This window comes from Salvelinus namaycush, chromosome 6 (assembly GCF_016432855.1).
Source record: "Salvelinus namaycush isolate Seneca chromosome 6, SaNama_1.0, whole genome shotgun sequence".
Taxonomy (NCBI): Eukaryota; Metazoa; Chordata; class Actinopteri; order Salmoniformes; family Salmonidae; genus Salvelinus; species Salvelinus namaycush.
The window spans coordinates 19,924,809-19,938,430 of NC_052312.1; positions in this window are offsets into that span (position 1 = coordinate 19,924,809).

The following is a 13,622-nucleotide window of genomic DNA, read 5'->3' on the forward strand; positions in this document are numbered from 1 at the left end:
TGCAAACTTGGCACACCTGTATTTGGAGAGTTTCTCCCACTCTTCTCTGCAGATCCTCTCAAGCTCTGTCAGGTTTGATGGGGAGCGTCGCTGCACAGCTATTTTCAGGACTCTCCAGAAATGTTAGATCGGGTTCAAGTACGGGCTCTGGCTGGGCCACTCAAGGACAGACTTGTCCCAGAGCCACTCCTGCGTTGTCTTGGCTGTGTGCTTAGGGTTGTTGTCCTGTTGGAAGGTGAACCTTTGCCCCAGTCTGAGGTCCTGAGCGCCCTGTAGCAGGTTTTCATCAAAGATCTCTCAGTACTTTGCTCCGTTCAGCTTTCCCTCAATCCTGACTAGTCTCCCAGTCCCTGTCGCAGAAAAACATCCCCACAGCATGATGCTGCCACCACCATGCTTCACCGTAGGGATGGTGCCAGGTTTCCTCCAGACATAACGCTTGGCATTCAGGCATTCAGAGAATCTTGTTTCTCGTGGTCCGAGAGTCCTTTAGGTGCCTTTTGGCAAACTCCAAGCGGGCTGTCATGTGCCTTTTACTGAGGAGTGGCTTCCGTCTGGCCACTACCATAAAGGCCTGATTGGTGGAGTACAGCAGAGATGGTTGTCCTTCTGGAGAGTTTTCCCATCTCCACAGAGGAACTCTGGAGCTCTGTCAGAGTGATCATCAGGTTCTTAGTCACCTCCCTGACCAAGGCCCTTCTCCCCCGATTGCTCAGTTTGGCCGGGCGGCCAGCTCTAGGAAGAGTCTTGGTGGTTCCAAACTTCTTCCATTTAAGAATGACGGAGGCCACTGTGTTCTTGGGGACCTTCAATGCTGCAGAAATGTTTGGTACCTTTCCCCAGATCTGTGCCTCGACATAATCCTGTCTCTGAGCTCTACGGACAATTCCTTCGACCTCATGGCTTGGTTTTTGCTCTGACATGCACTGTTAACTGTTGGACCTTATATAGACAGGTGTGTGCCTTTACAAATCATGTCCAATCAATTGAATTTACCACAGGTGGACTCCAATCAAGTTGTAGAAACATCTCATGGAAACAGGATGCACCTGAGCTCAATGTCGAGTCTCATAGCAAAGGGTCTGAATACTTATGTAAATAAGGTATTTCTGTTTTGTCATTATGTGGTATGGTGTGTAGATTGATGAGGGAAAAAATTATTTAATCCATTTTAGAATAAGGCTGTAATGTAACAAAATGTGGAAAAAGTCAAGGGGTCTGAATACTTTCCGAATGCACTGTACATGCACTTGCACTCTGTACAAGAAAACAATGATATCAAATTAAAGAAAATTAATAGTACACTACTTCTACTTATAAAACAATTGTCTACAAATTAAAAGAACAAAGTAATTTATCATAGCGCATAGGTTTATGATCAGAGGCGAAGTGAGAGTGAAGATGCTTTACAGGCACCTTTGGTGTTCATGATGATATAAACCACAAAGTGTAGGGGTTGATATGAAGTCACGTGATTGGGGAGAAGTGTGTGTGTGTGTGCGTGTGTGTGTACTTTGTACGTGTGTGCCTATAACTGTGTGTGTTCCCTGTGTGAGTGTCCTTCTGTTCCTTTTCTTAAGTCAGAAAATCATAACCTGAAGTTGCTGCGACAAGACACAAATGTAACAGATTAGAGTGTGGGATACTTCATCACAATGCTTAAAACATAATGAGCTCCTCGTCTGTGATTTGGAGAAGATGGCTTCCGTGTGATAAGGTGAGTGTGTTGTTCTGTTCCTTTGTGAACTCATTGAGATGATAGAAAGACTCCACTTTGAAGTCTATGTTGTTTTGTCGATTTTAGTTACTTAGAAATAGTTTGACGCAATTTTCTGGAAGAAAATATAGTTATGAATTATATTAATAAGCGCAATAAGAATCCCAGGAGAAAGGCTCATAAGGGAAACCTCTGCCATATAAGTCCAACATTCAGCAAGAAAGTTAAAGATGGATTTCTCTCAAATCTATGCACATCCAACATAAATAATGATATTCTATTTCTGTGATTTACACAATTCCCAAACAATGGTCACCCGAACCCTGTTAGAAAATGAGCTCTAGAAAAAAAAAATGAAAATAAATAAATGCAGACGTTTCTGTGCAGACAAACTACTCCAAAATATCTGTTGTACTTCATCGTAACATTTGTGTCAAATATGTTGTACATCAGTTGTACAACTTGAGCGTGCAGAGGGCCAGTATGTGTCATTGTTAATTGTAAAGAGAAAATGATCTGCATTCCGCAATCAATACTGGAGCTATTTATATTTGAGTAATTTATCAGAAACTCTTAATCAGCATTGGATACAGTTAGCGCATTCACCTTAAAAGGTTAAATCCACTCAAAAACGAAATGTTGGTATTTTTTTACATTAAGTCCAGTGTTGTTACAGTCCAAAGTGTTTTGTATGTCAGCAGTCAAGTTTTCACAATATTGGACTTTCAAGACGCAAAGTGCCATTAGCCACATTATCAGGCCGGTGACACTTTGCTTCTACTTAAACTAGAACTGACTTCTATTGGAATGATGCCCATTTATTACAAAAACATTTATGAGATCAAATGTAGCCAATCCATTTTGTTATTATAGAAAACAGACATGTACTGTATCAGTTAAACCAACCATACACTGTGTTTACTGCAATAAATACCAGAAAATGATTGATAAAACTTAACACAACTAAAATATGTAGCAGGTATTGTAGATTATTTAATATGAATTTAATCTTTACACTTTATCTGACAAAACTTCCGTATATCCTTTCAATTGTAGATAGTGAAAGCACAGGAGGTTGGTGGCACCTTAATTGGGGAGAACGTGCTCGTGGTAATGGCTAGAGCAGAGTCAGTGGAATGGTATCTTAATGCCATTCCATTCACTCCATTCCAGCCATTATTATGAGCTGTCCTCCCCTCAGCAGCCTCCATTGAGTGAAATAATTCCTTTGCTTGAAGCATCTTAACCACAGATGAGGGTGAATATCTTCATAATAATTATTTTTTTTACACTTTTTCTCCCTAATTTCGTGATATCCAATTGGTAGTTACAGTCTTGTCCCATCGCTGCAACGAACCCGGGTCTGTAGTGACTGGGGAGGCGGGTGAGTATCTTCTGAGTATCTACTGATTCTGTTGGAGAGCTTTATACTAAATCATATAACTAAGGAATCTATTGCCATGTGTTTGATCCCATTCCATTCACTCCATTCCAGACATTATTATGAGCCGTCCTCCCCTCAGCAGCCTCCATTGAGTGAAACAATTCCTTTGCTTGAAGGCATCTTAACCACAGATGAGGGTGAGTATCTACTGATTTTGTTGCAGAGCTTTATTCATATAACTAAGGGATCTTTGTATTCTGTATTCTGTCCATTAATGATGCTATTTCTTTGTCAGATGTCATCATAAAAGACATAAAACTTGTTCTGATTGGAGGTTATGGAAAGAATTTAGTTGGAAAAATCATCCTAGAACTAAATACGTTTACACGGTGGACATCATTTTAAAAGACATATGTGAGGATAGATCGTAATTGGCACATCACATTGCTTCGCACACCAGGCTCCTTAAGACATTTAAATAGTGACAATCATATAAAATAGGAAACTGTACATTGAGTGCAAAGCTTATTTAGCCCTGAACCTCACGTCATCCTTCTATACTGTAGAAGAAAAAAGAAACGCACACCTATGTAGGCGAGGTGCTGGCTAGCGGAGTATAAAACTAGAAAATAAAGGAGAGCCGCACACTCTAGGAGCTCAGATGCAAAAATATTTAATTACCAACGTTTCGACAGGCAAGCTGTCTTCATCAGGGTACAATCACAGACACTGCGGGATGACTCGTTTATATATAGTGTCAAGACACACAGGTGTCTGTAATCATGGCCAACAGTGGCCTAATATCATTGGTTAATTACTCATATTAAAACGGCATAGAATGAGCAACATACAATTAATACAAATGGATAGCATACGATCATAGACACACTAAAGACCACACAAGCCTACAAACAACCACAATGGCAAAGTCACAACAATCACAACAATGGCTTCAGATCAAAGTCCACATTAAGACCGAAGGGAGCAAGGGTCTTTAAGTTAAATATCCAAGCAGCCTCTCGTCTTAACAATAAATTATCAAGGTCACCCCCTCTCCTAGGGAGGGTGACATGTTCGATGCCAATATAACGCAAAGATGAAATCGAGTGGCCTGCCTCCAAAAAGTGGGCCGCAACTGGGTAGGTCAAGTTTTTGCACCTAATGGTGCTACGATGCTCTGAGATACGTACTTTTAATTCACGCTTTGTTTTACCCACATAATTTTTACCACAAGGACAAGTTATGAGATAAATAACTGCCTTAGTGGAGCACGTAATAACACCTTTGATTGGGATCGATGTCCCTGTTTGTGGATGTTTAAAGGATCTGCATTTATAAGTGCCATTGCATTGGGCACAGCCATTACACTTATAATTACCATCCAATAGGGGCGCAAATAGACGTTGTTCAGGAATATCTTGGGGGGTTAAATCAGAGTGTACCAATTGGTCTCGGAGATTTCTGCCACGCGAAAATACGACCAAGGGAAGGTCAGAAAACACATTACCGAGACTATCATCGGATTTAAGAATATGCCAATGTTTGTGAACGATTCCCTTAATTTGTTCAGAGCGCTTTGAATAGCGGGTAGTTAAAATGCAAGAATGCGTCTTTTTGCAAGACTGCCCTTGAAAAAGGTCATGTCTCGTTTTGTTTTGAATTTTCTCAATGGCATTATTAATCTGATCATTTTTGTACCCCCTCTCCTTGAACTTTCTTTGCGTCTCAGCCATATTTCTGTCGAAATCTGATTGTTTTTTGCAAATTCTTTTGATTCGACAGAATTGGCTGTAGGGCAAACTATTTTTCAAGGGAAGTGGGTGACAACTGTCAGCCCTCAACAAACTGTTACGATCAGTAGGTTTCCTGTAAAGATCAGTGTATAGAACATTATTTTCACACAAGATCAGAAGATCAAGAAAACTGATTTGACGTGTATCAGATTGCATAGTAAATCTCAAATGTTCAGAACAGGAGTTAAGAAAATCATGGAACGCCTGGAGCTGTTTTACATCACCCCTCCATAGAACAAAAATATCATCAATATACCGTTTCCAAATAATGATGTTAGGCAAGAAAACATTTTTGAGAGGATTGAAAATAGACTGTTTCTCCATGTAACCAACATACAAATTAGCATAGTTAGGAGCCATGGGGGATCCCATAGCAGTACCCTTCGTCTGAATAAAGAAATCATTTAGAAACATGAAATAGTTGTGTTTAAGTACTATTTCAGCCAATGTTATAATGCATTCACTGGAAGGTAGTTTATTGGGGTCACGTTGCAGAAGAAAATGTTCCATAGCTTCAATACCGCCCTCGTGATTGTTGTGATTGTTGTGACTTTGCCATTGTGGTTGTTTGTAGGCTTGTGTGGTCTTTAGTGTGTCTATGATCGTATGCTATCCATTTGTATTAATTGTATGTTGCTCATTCTATGCCGTTTTAATATGAGTAATTAACCAATGATATTAGGCCACTGTTGGCCATGATTACAGACACCTGTGTGTCTTGACACTATATATAAACGAGTCATCCCGCAGTGTCTGTGATTGTACCCTGATGAAGACAGCTTGCCTGTCGAAACGTTGGTAATTAAATATTTTTGCATCTGAGCTCCTAGAGTGTGCGGCTCTCCTTTATTTTCTACTATCCTTCTATACTGAACAAAACTATAAACACAACATGCAACAATTTTACTGAATCACAGTTCATATAAGGAAATTAGTCAATTTAAATAAAAAAGATGCCATAATCAATGGATTTTACATGATTGTGCAGGGGCGCAGTCATGGGTGGGCCTGGGAGGGAATAGGCCCACCCACCTCCCAGGCCCACCCTTTTCCCCACAAAAGTTCTTTATTACAGACAGAAATGATCAGTTTCATCAGCTGTCCGAGTGGCTCGTCTCAGATTATCCCACAGGTGAAGAAGCCGGATGTGGAGGTCCTGGGCTGGTGTGGTTACACATGGTCTGTGGTTGTAAGGCCGGTTGGATGCACTGCCAAATTCTCTAAAACAACGCTGGAGGCGGCTTATGGTAGAGAAATTAACATTTAATTATCTGGCAACAGCTCTGGTGGACATTCCTGCAGTCAGAATGCCAATTGCACACTCCCTCAACTTCTGTGGCATTGTGTTGTTACAAAACTGCACATTTCAGAGTGGTCTATTATTGTCCCCAGCACAAGGTGCACCTGTGTAATGATCATGCTGGTTAATCAGCTTCTTGATATGCCACATCTGTCAGGTGGATGGATTATCTTGGCAAAGGAGCAATGCACACTAACAAGGATGTAAACAAATTGGTGCACAAATTGGAGAAAAATGTTTTTTTTTGTGCTATGGAACATGACATGGGATCTTCATGAAACATGGAAGCAACACTTGTTGCATTTATATTTTTGTTCAGTATAGTTATTAAAGTAGGTTGCAGGAAGTCTAATCTTTGGAAAATAACAGGAAGACAGGCATTGGACACACTATTACTGAAGCAGTTTGGGACCACACCATGGTGTTGATGACCTAATAAAACAATGTCAAAATAGGTATCACGTTTTCCATACAAATAGAAAACATGATACAGAAGCTCCTGAAAATCCAGACAAAACAGCTTAACAGATCAAAACATTTTTTATTCAGGAGAATCCCATTGAATCAGGCTATTCATTTAAGTGCAGATGCATATCCGTATACTAAACGGAACCGAAAACACCCCAGCCTGTTTTGATCACAGATCCTGAGCATTTCAGCTGTTTGTCATTGATTTAGACCCACAATTTCTTACAGATTTGATACACATTTAAATAACGGTTAAATAAAACATTTCAAAAAACATGAAGACCTATATTTAATCAGGATTTGACAAACAAAAGCCTGACTAGGATCCTGACTTCCCCCACTTCATATTTGTTACCAATTACCACATTGTTACTTACCTTACAGATCACAAAGTCAGCTAATTTCCACCCTATTCATATGCAAATACATTTGATTCATACACTGGCTTGTCTGGCTGGCATGTTTTCATTTTAAACAGGCCTTCCCTTATCTACACTGAAATAATATTAGTCCTCTATGATAAAAAAAACATAGCTCATTAGTACACCCTTGTGGTTGACTATATATCTATTGTATGTCTTACGATACAACAATTAATAATGTGGAACAGTACCATCAAGGGATACGTTACAATTCACAACACCTTATGAAACAGCTGTGAAAAACAACCTAGCAATAATTTAGATTTAAATACATAAACATTGATATTTCATTAGTACATGTGTGTCAATTTACGTTCAGATTTTTTGTACACTCACATGGCAATCAGACTGAAATACTGAATTCTGGTGTGTGGAATAGAGAGGAGGTGGGTGCTGTTTGGATGAGAGGTTCTGCCTGTCACTTGTTTTCAACAGGTAGTAAGTCTTGGAAGGTGGACTCGATGAGGGAAACAAATTATTTAATTTGAATGTTTGATTAGACATGCAATAATGTTAATGGCAGACAGAAAAGAAAGGATACCCGTCTCATTTTTGATGTCAGTGGGGTTGGTAAGGGATGGTCCCTGGAAAAGATAGAGAGATGAGTTGTGAGAGAAACTCCAGGGTGGTGTCATGACCACTGGAGTCCTACACCTTAACGGTACGTACCTGGAAGTGGTGGTTACTTAGCGTGACCCAGTGGTTAGCCTTGAGATTGACTATTTGGAGAAACCACTGGGCCAGTGTTGGTACTGCTGACAGCATGGCGATGCCATCCACCACGAGTAGGCAATTGCAAATAGTTATCATCTGAGATTTTATATTCACCTTAACGGATGGTGAGCCCAGCTAGGAGCGAAAGAGCACCAAGCTCTCCCAGGTCTCGTCTTCCTTTCGCCCTTCTTCCAAGCCAAGTAATTTTCCTGGATGTCGAAGCACTTGGTCCCCTTGATTCTCCTCCGGTGGCTCTCCTTTTTCTCATATGCTTTGTCCATGTTCAGTCTCACCTTGACTGATAATAGAAATAAATGCAATTATATTTCATATTATTACAAATACATCTCTTATATAGCTCTTGGAAGGCCAGAAAATAAATGAACAGCAGACAATAATTTTGACCTGGTCAAAAACCTCCACATCCTTCTCAGTCCGTGCCTGAAGGTGGTCCTTGAAGGCGTTCTGATCTGGTTCAACAACTTCCACCACATCAGGTAGAGTATCAGTGATCTCAAAAGTACGTTATACAAAAAGCAATAGAAAAACACTAAGTCAATCACACATTTTTTATACTATAGGAAATACTTTTATATACAAATGCATTGTTTACCTCAGTAAACAGCTGCGGATCCCGTCCGTACTGTAGGCAAAAGGGTGAGTACTCTGGAGGCTTGGACGCTAATGTTGGGTGCAAAGATAATTACCTTCAGGTTGTTCTGCCACCATTCCTGGAACCCGTCAAGGCCTTGCCCATGGCAGTCTAGAGGGTGTGGTTGGTCCGTTCATCCAAACCTGGAGGAGGGGGTAGGAAAGGGATATCTATTGACAATGATTATGTATCATGGAAAAACAAAAACTACAACAAACCATTGGTGACAGAATATAACCTATAACATCCATAACTTGTTCCAGAGTACACGACCTCGGTCACTCAAGATGACCTCAGGAGAACCATGGGTGTTGAAGACATCATCGCCTTGGAGGTGGCCTCGCCAGTCTGGTCCTTGATGGGTATCATACAAAAGAAAATACATGTTGGGTTCCAAGCAGCCTTTTTAAATGGGTTACAGAAGGGAATTTAGAGTTAAGTACATTCTCTTCTTTTACAGACCCTAATGGGTATTGCCTCCACCCACTTGGTAACATAATCAGTCGCCATCAGGCTAGACTGGTACTCACTTAAGCAGAAGGTGACAACTTGAAACATTGTGTTCTCTCTGATATGACATTCATTGAAATCATAATAATTTTAGATATAATAGAATGTGATCGATAACCAAACTTATTTCACATGCCCAGCTGTCCACATCCTTGACAATCCCATGCAAAAAGTGTATGTTGATTTTGGCAATCATGCGCTTCACGCCGAAATGGCCAACATGCATCTCGGTCAGCATGGGTTCTTTCTCCTCAGAGAAAATCACCCTCCTGTGTGGCTGGCCATCCTTCCCCCGTAGGTACATGTGATTGACTAACAAGTTTGAAGACAAGAGTTGTTGAAATACTCAAGTCTATGTAATTTTGCACAACTGACTTTCTCCGTTTCTCTCTCGCCACCATCTCTCTCTGTCTTTCACTCTTTTCCCACCTCTCTTTCATTCTCACCCTTTATTTCTCCCTACTCTGTCTGTGTGTCTGTCTAGCAAAGATACCTAGTTAAGGGCATTTGGAATGACCATAATTGCTTAGACCTATCTATTTGATTGATCAGAGTTAACTTATAACTAGATACCTCAATATGACAGTCATATAACTAAATGTATAACTAGCAACTTCTGGATGATCAACTACCTAGATTGAAAATGCCTGTTCATAGGTAAATCCTTCCAGTTATGTAATAGAAGCGAACTGCTTAACGTTACTCTGAATAGTGAATTTCTGCCCCCTACGAATGTTGCGCCTCTTGTCGAGATCAGTGGTGCCATAGTACTTCGCCTGGTTGGAAAGATGAAATAAGACCTCCTCGAGGGATGCCATTGAAGTGCAAGCTAACGTAACATACAAACTGAAAACTACAAAAACAATTAGCTAGCTAAACAAAACTGTCTGGCTAGCGTTAGCTAGGCTGATGTAAGTAAACAAGTAACGTTGACTAGCAATTTAAATCCAAAATAACTTCAATTATTTATTCCTATTTAACAATATTTTGTTATATAAAGACAAATATATGGTAAAGACAAATAAACACTCGCCATCTTCTTCTAACGTTTGTTAGACTACATACGAGGTCTTCTTTGATATTATGGCGGTCTGCATACAAATGTCACAAGCGCATGCCGCCGCCCACTGCCCTGGCTGTATATCAAGCCAAATAATTAACAAACTGCCAATGCCCATCCTACAGGCTCTGGGGCCTGAGAAAGAAAAGCATCTTCGGACAGTGATCTTTTTCAATGTTTCGGCAGTCCTGGAAACCCAAAAACCTTTCTTGCAGGGGGACACTATTTGGCATGATTTTTCAATTGTTTTCCATAAATGACTACTGTAGTGGAAGGATGAGAAGGTGATAATACTCCTGACAGGCTGGCGTTCCCGTGGAAGTTGTGGGCTTACTGACTCCAGGAGAGGTGTGTGAATTAAATGGTCATGTTTGGATTGTTCACGAGTTCGTAAAGAGATATTAATTTTGATATATTTTATTGCACTGTTCAGAGGGAGCGACAAGAGTGCGCTCCTATCATTTGAATATACACTGCTCAAAAAAATAAAGGGAACACTTAAACAACACAATGTAACTCCAAGTCAATCACACTTCTGTGAAATCAAACTTTCCACTTAGGAAGCAACACTGATTAACAATAAATTTCACATGCTGTTGTGCAAATGGAATAGACAAAAGGTGGAAATTATAGGCAATTAGCAAGACACCCCCCAATAAAGGACTGGTTCTGCAGGTGGTGACCACAGACCACTTCTCAGTTCCTATGCTTCCTGGCTGATGTTTTGGTCACTTTTGAATGCTGGCGGTGCTTTCACTCTAGTGGTAGCATGAGACGGAGTCTACAACCCACACAAGTGGCTCAGGTAGTGCAGCTCATCCAGGATGGCACATCAATGCGAGCTGTGGCAAGAAGGTTTGCTGTGTCTGTCAGCGTAGTGTCCAGAGCATGGAGGCGCTACCAGGAGACAGGCCAGTACATCAGGAGACGTGGAGGAGGCCGTAGGAGGGCAACAACCCAGCAGCAGGACCGCTACCTCCGCCTTTGTGCAAGGAGGGGCACTGCCAGAGCCCTGCAAAATGACCTCCAGCAGGCCACAAATGTGCATGTGTCTGCTCAAACGGTCAGAAACAGACTCCATGAGGGTGGTATGAGGGCCCAACGTCCACAGGTGGGGGTTGTGCTTACAGCCCAACACCGTGCAGGACGTTTGGCATTTGCCAGAGAACACCAAGATTGGCAAATTCGCCACTGGCGCCCTGTGCTCTTCACAGATGAAAGCAGGTTCACACTGAGCACATGAGCACATGTGATAGACGTGACAGAGCCTGGAGACGCTGTGGAGAACGTTCTGCTGCCTGCAACATCCTCCAGCATGACCGGTTTGGCGGTGGGTCAGTCATGGTGTGGGGTGGCATTTCTTTGTGGGGCCGCACAGCCCTCCATGTGCTCGCCAGAGGTAGCCTGACTGCCATTAGGTACCGAGATGAGATCCTCAGACCCCTTGTGAGACCATATGCTGACACATGCACATTTGTGGCCTGCTGTAGGTCATTTTGCAGGGCTCTGGCAGTGCCCCTCCTTGCACAAAGGCGGAGGTAGCGGTCCTGCTGCTGGGTTGTTGCCCTCCTACGGCCTCCTCCACGTCTCCTGATGTACTGGCCTGTCTCCTGGTAGTGCCTCCATGCTCTGGACACTACGCTGACAGACACAGCAAACCTTCTTGCCACAGCTCGCATTGATGTGCCATCCTGGATGAGCTGCACTACCTGAGCCACTTGTGTGGGTTGTAGACTCCGTCTCATGCTACCACTAGAGTGAAAGCACCGCCAGCATTCAAAAGTGACCAAAACATCAGCCAGGAAGCATAGGAACTGAGAAGTGGTCTGTGGTCACCACCTGCAGAACCAGTCCTTTATTGGGGGGTGTCTTGCTAATTGCCTATAATTTCCACCTTTTGTCTATTCCATTTGCACAACAGCATGTGAAATGTATTGTCAATCAGTGTTGCTTCCTAAGTGGAAAGTTTGATTTCACAGAAGTGTGATTGACTTGGAGTTACATTGTGTTGTTTAAGTGTTCCCTTTATTTTTTTGAGCAGTGTAGTTGATTAGATTAGAATCTGGTTGTTTTCCTTTCTTTGACTTTTTCCTATTATTTTGCATAGGTTAACCATTGTGATGAATGTGCAGTTGCACACCGGGACAAAGATCATACTGTTTGAAGAAATGTCTGATGAATCAAAAAGAGAACTGTTTGGCCATAATGACCATCGTTATGTTTGGAGGAAAAAGGGGGAGGCTTGTAAGCCGAAGAACACCATCCCAACCGTGAAGCACGGGGGTGGCAGCATCATGTTGTGGGGGTGCTTTGCTGCAGGAGGGACTGGTGCACTTCACAAAATAGATGGCTTCATGAGGCAGGAAAATTATGTGGATATATTGAAGCAACATCAGCTTGGTCGCAAATGGGTCTTCCAAATGGACAATGACCCCCAAGCTTACTTCCAAAGTTGTGGCAAAATGGCCTGAAGACAACAAAGTCAAGGTATTGGAGTGACCGTCACAAAGCCCTGACCTCAATCCTATAGAAAATGTGTGGGCAGAACTGAAAAAGCATGTGCGAACAAGGAGGCCTTCAAACCTGACTCAGTTACACCAGCTCTGTCAGAAGGAATGGGCCAAAATTCACCCAACTTATTGTGGGAATCTTGTGGAAGGCTACCCTAAACGTTTGACCCAAGTTAAACAATTTAATGGCAATGCTACCAAATACTAATTGAGTGTATGTAAACTTCTGACCCACTGGGAATGTGATGAAAGAAATAAAAGCTGAAATAAATAATTCTCTATTATTCTGACATGTCACATTCTTAAAATAAAGTGGTGATCCTAATTGACATAAGACAGGGAATTTTTACTAGGATTAAATGTCAGGAATTGTGAAAAACGGAGTTTAAATGTATTTGGCTAAGGTGTATGTAAACTTCCGACTTCAACTGTATATTTTATTGTACTGTAAGTGCTATGAATTTATTGTTACACAGAGTGTTATTTTGTTTGTCAGGCAGCTGATAGTTCAAAGAGGGAGCAACACACGGATGCGCTCCTATCATTTACAATGAGTTGATTAGATTTGAATCTGGCTGTGTTTTCCTGTCTTTTGTAAAAACTAGCAAAGTGCAAAGAAATGTTAATTTAGGTTCGGCGTGAGTTTCTGCTTGAATTTGGTTAAAAGGACAGTGAATTTGTTCATACCTTGAGAACTTGCTACCAAGCTCATGTGTGTTACAGACACACACATTTTCACTTAAAGACCATTCTGAACTGAAGACACGTGTTACCACGTTGTTTTAACCTATTGGTGATAGTCATATACTCTGTTATTCCGTAATGTATTTCATGTACACTGTAATTGTTTGAGTGTCAATTCTTTCATCCTACTAGTTCAATAGAGTAACTGCATTCCTCGTTTTACAGAGTAATTATTTGATTGACTAAATGCTTATTTGAAAGGTCTATTGGTAGTTGTTATTTACACTAAACACATACTGTAGCATATTCTTGGGTACCACCTTGACATCTCTGATCTGCTTGCCTCAATTAATTCATGCTAGAACATTGGTTGCCAGAATTAGCTACTTGTATCCAGTCTCGTAATAA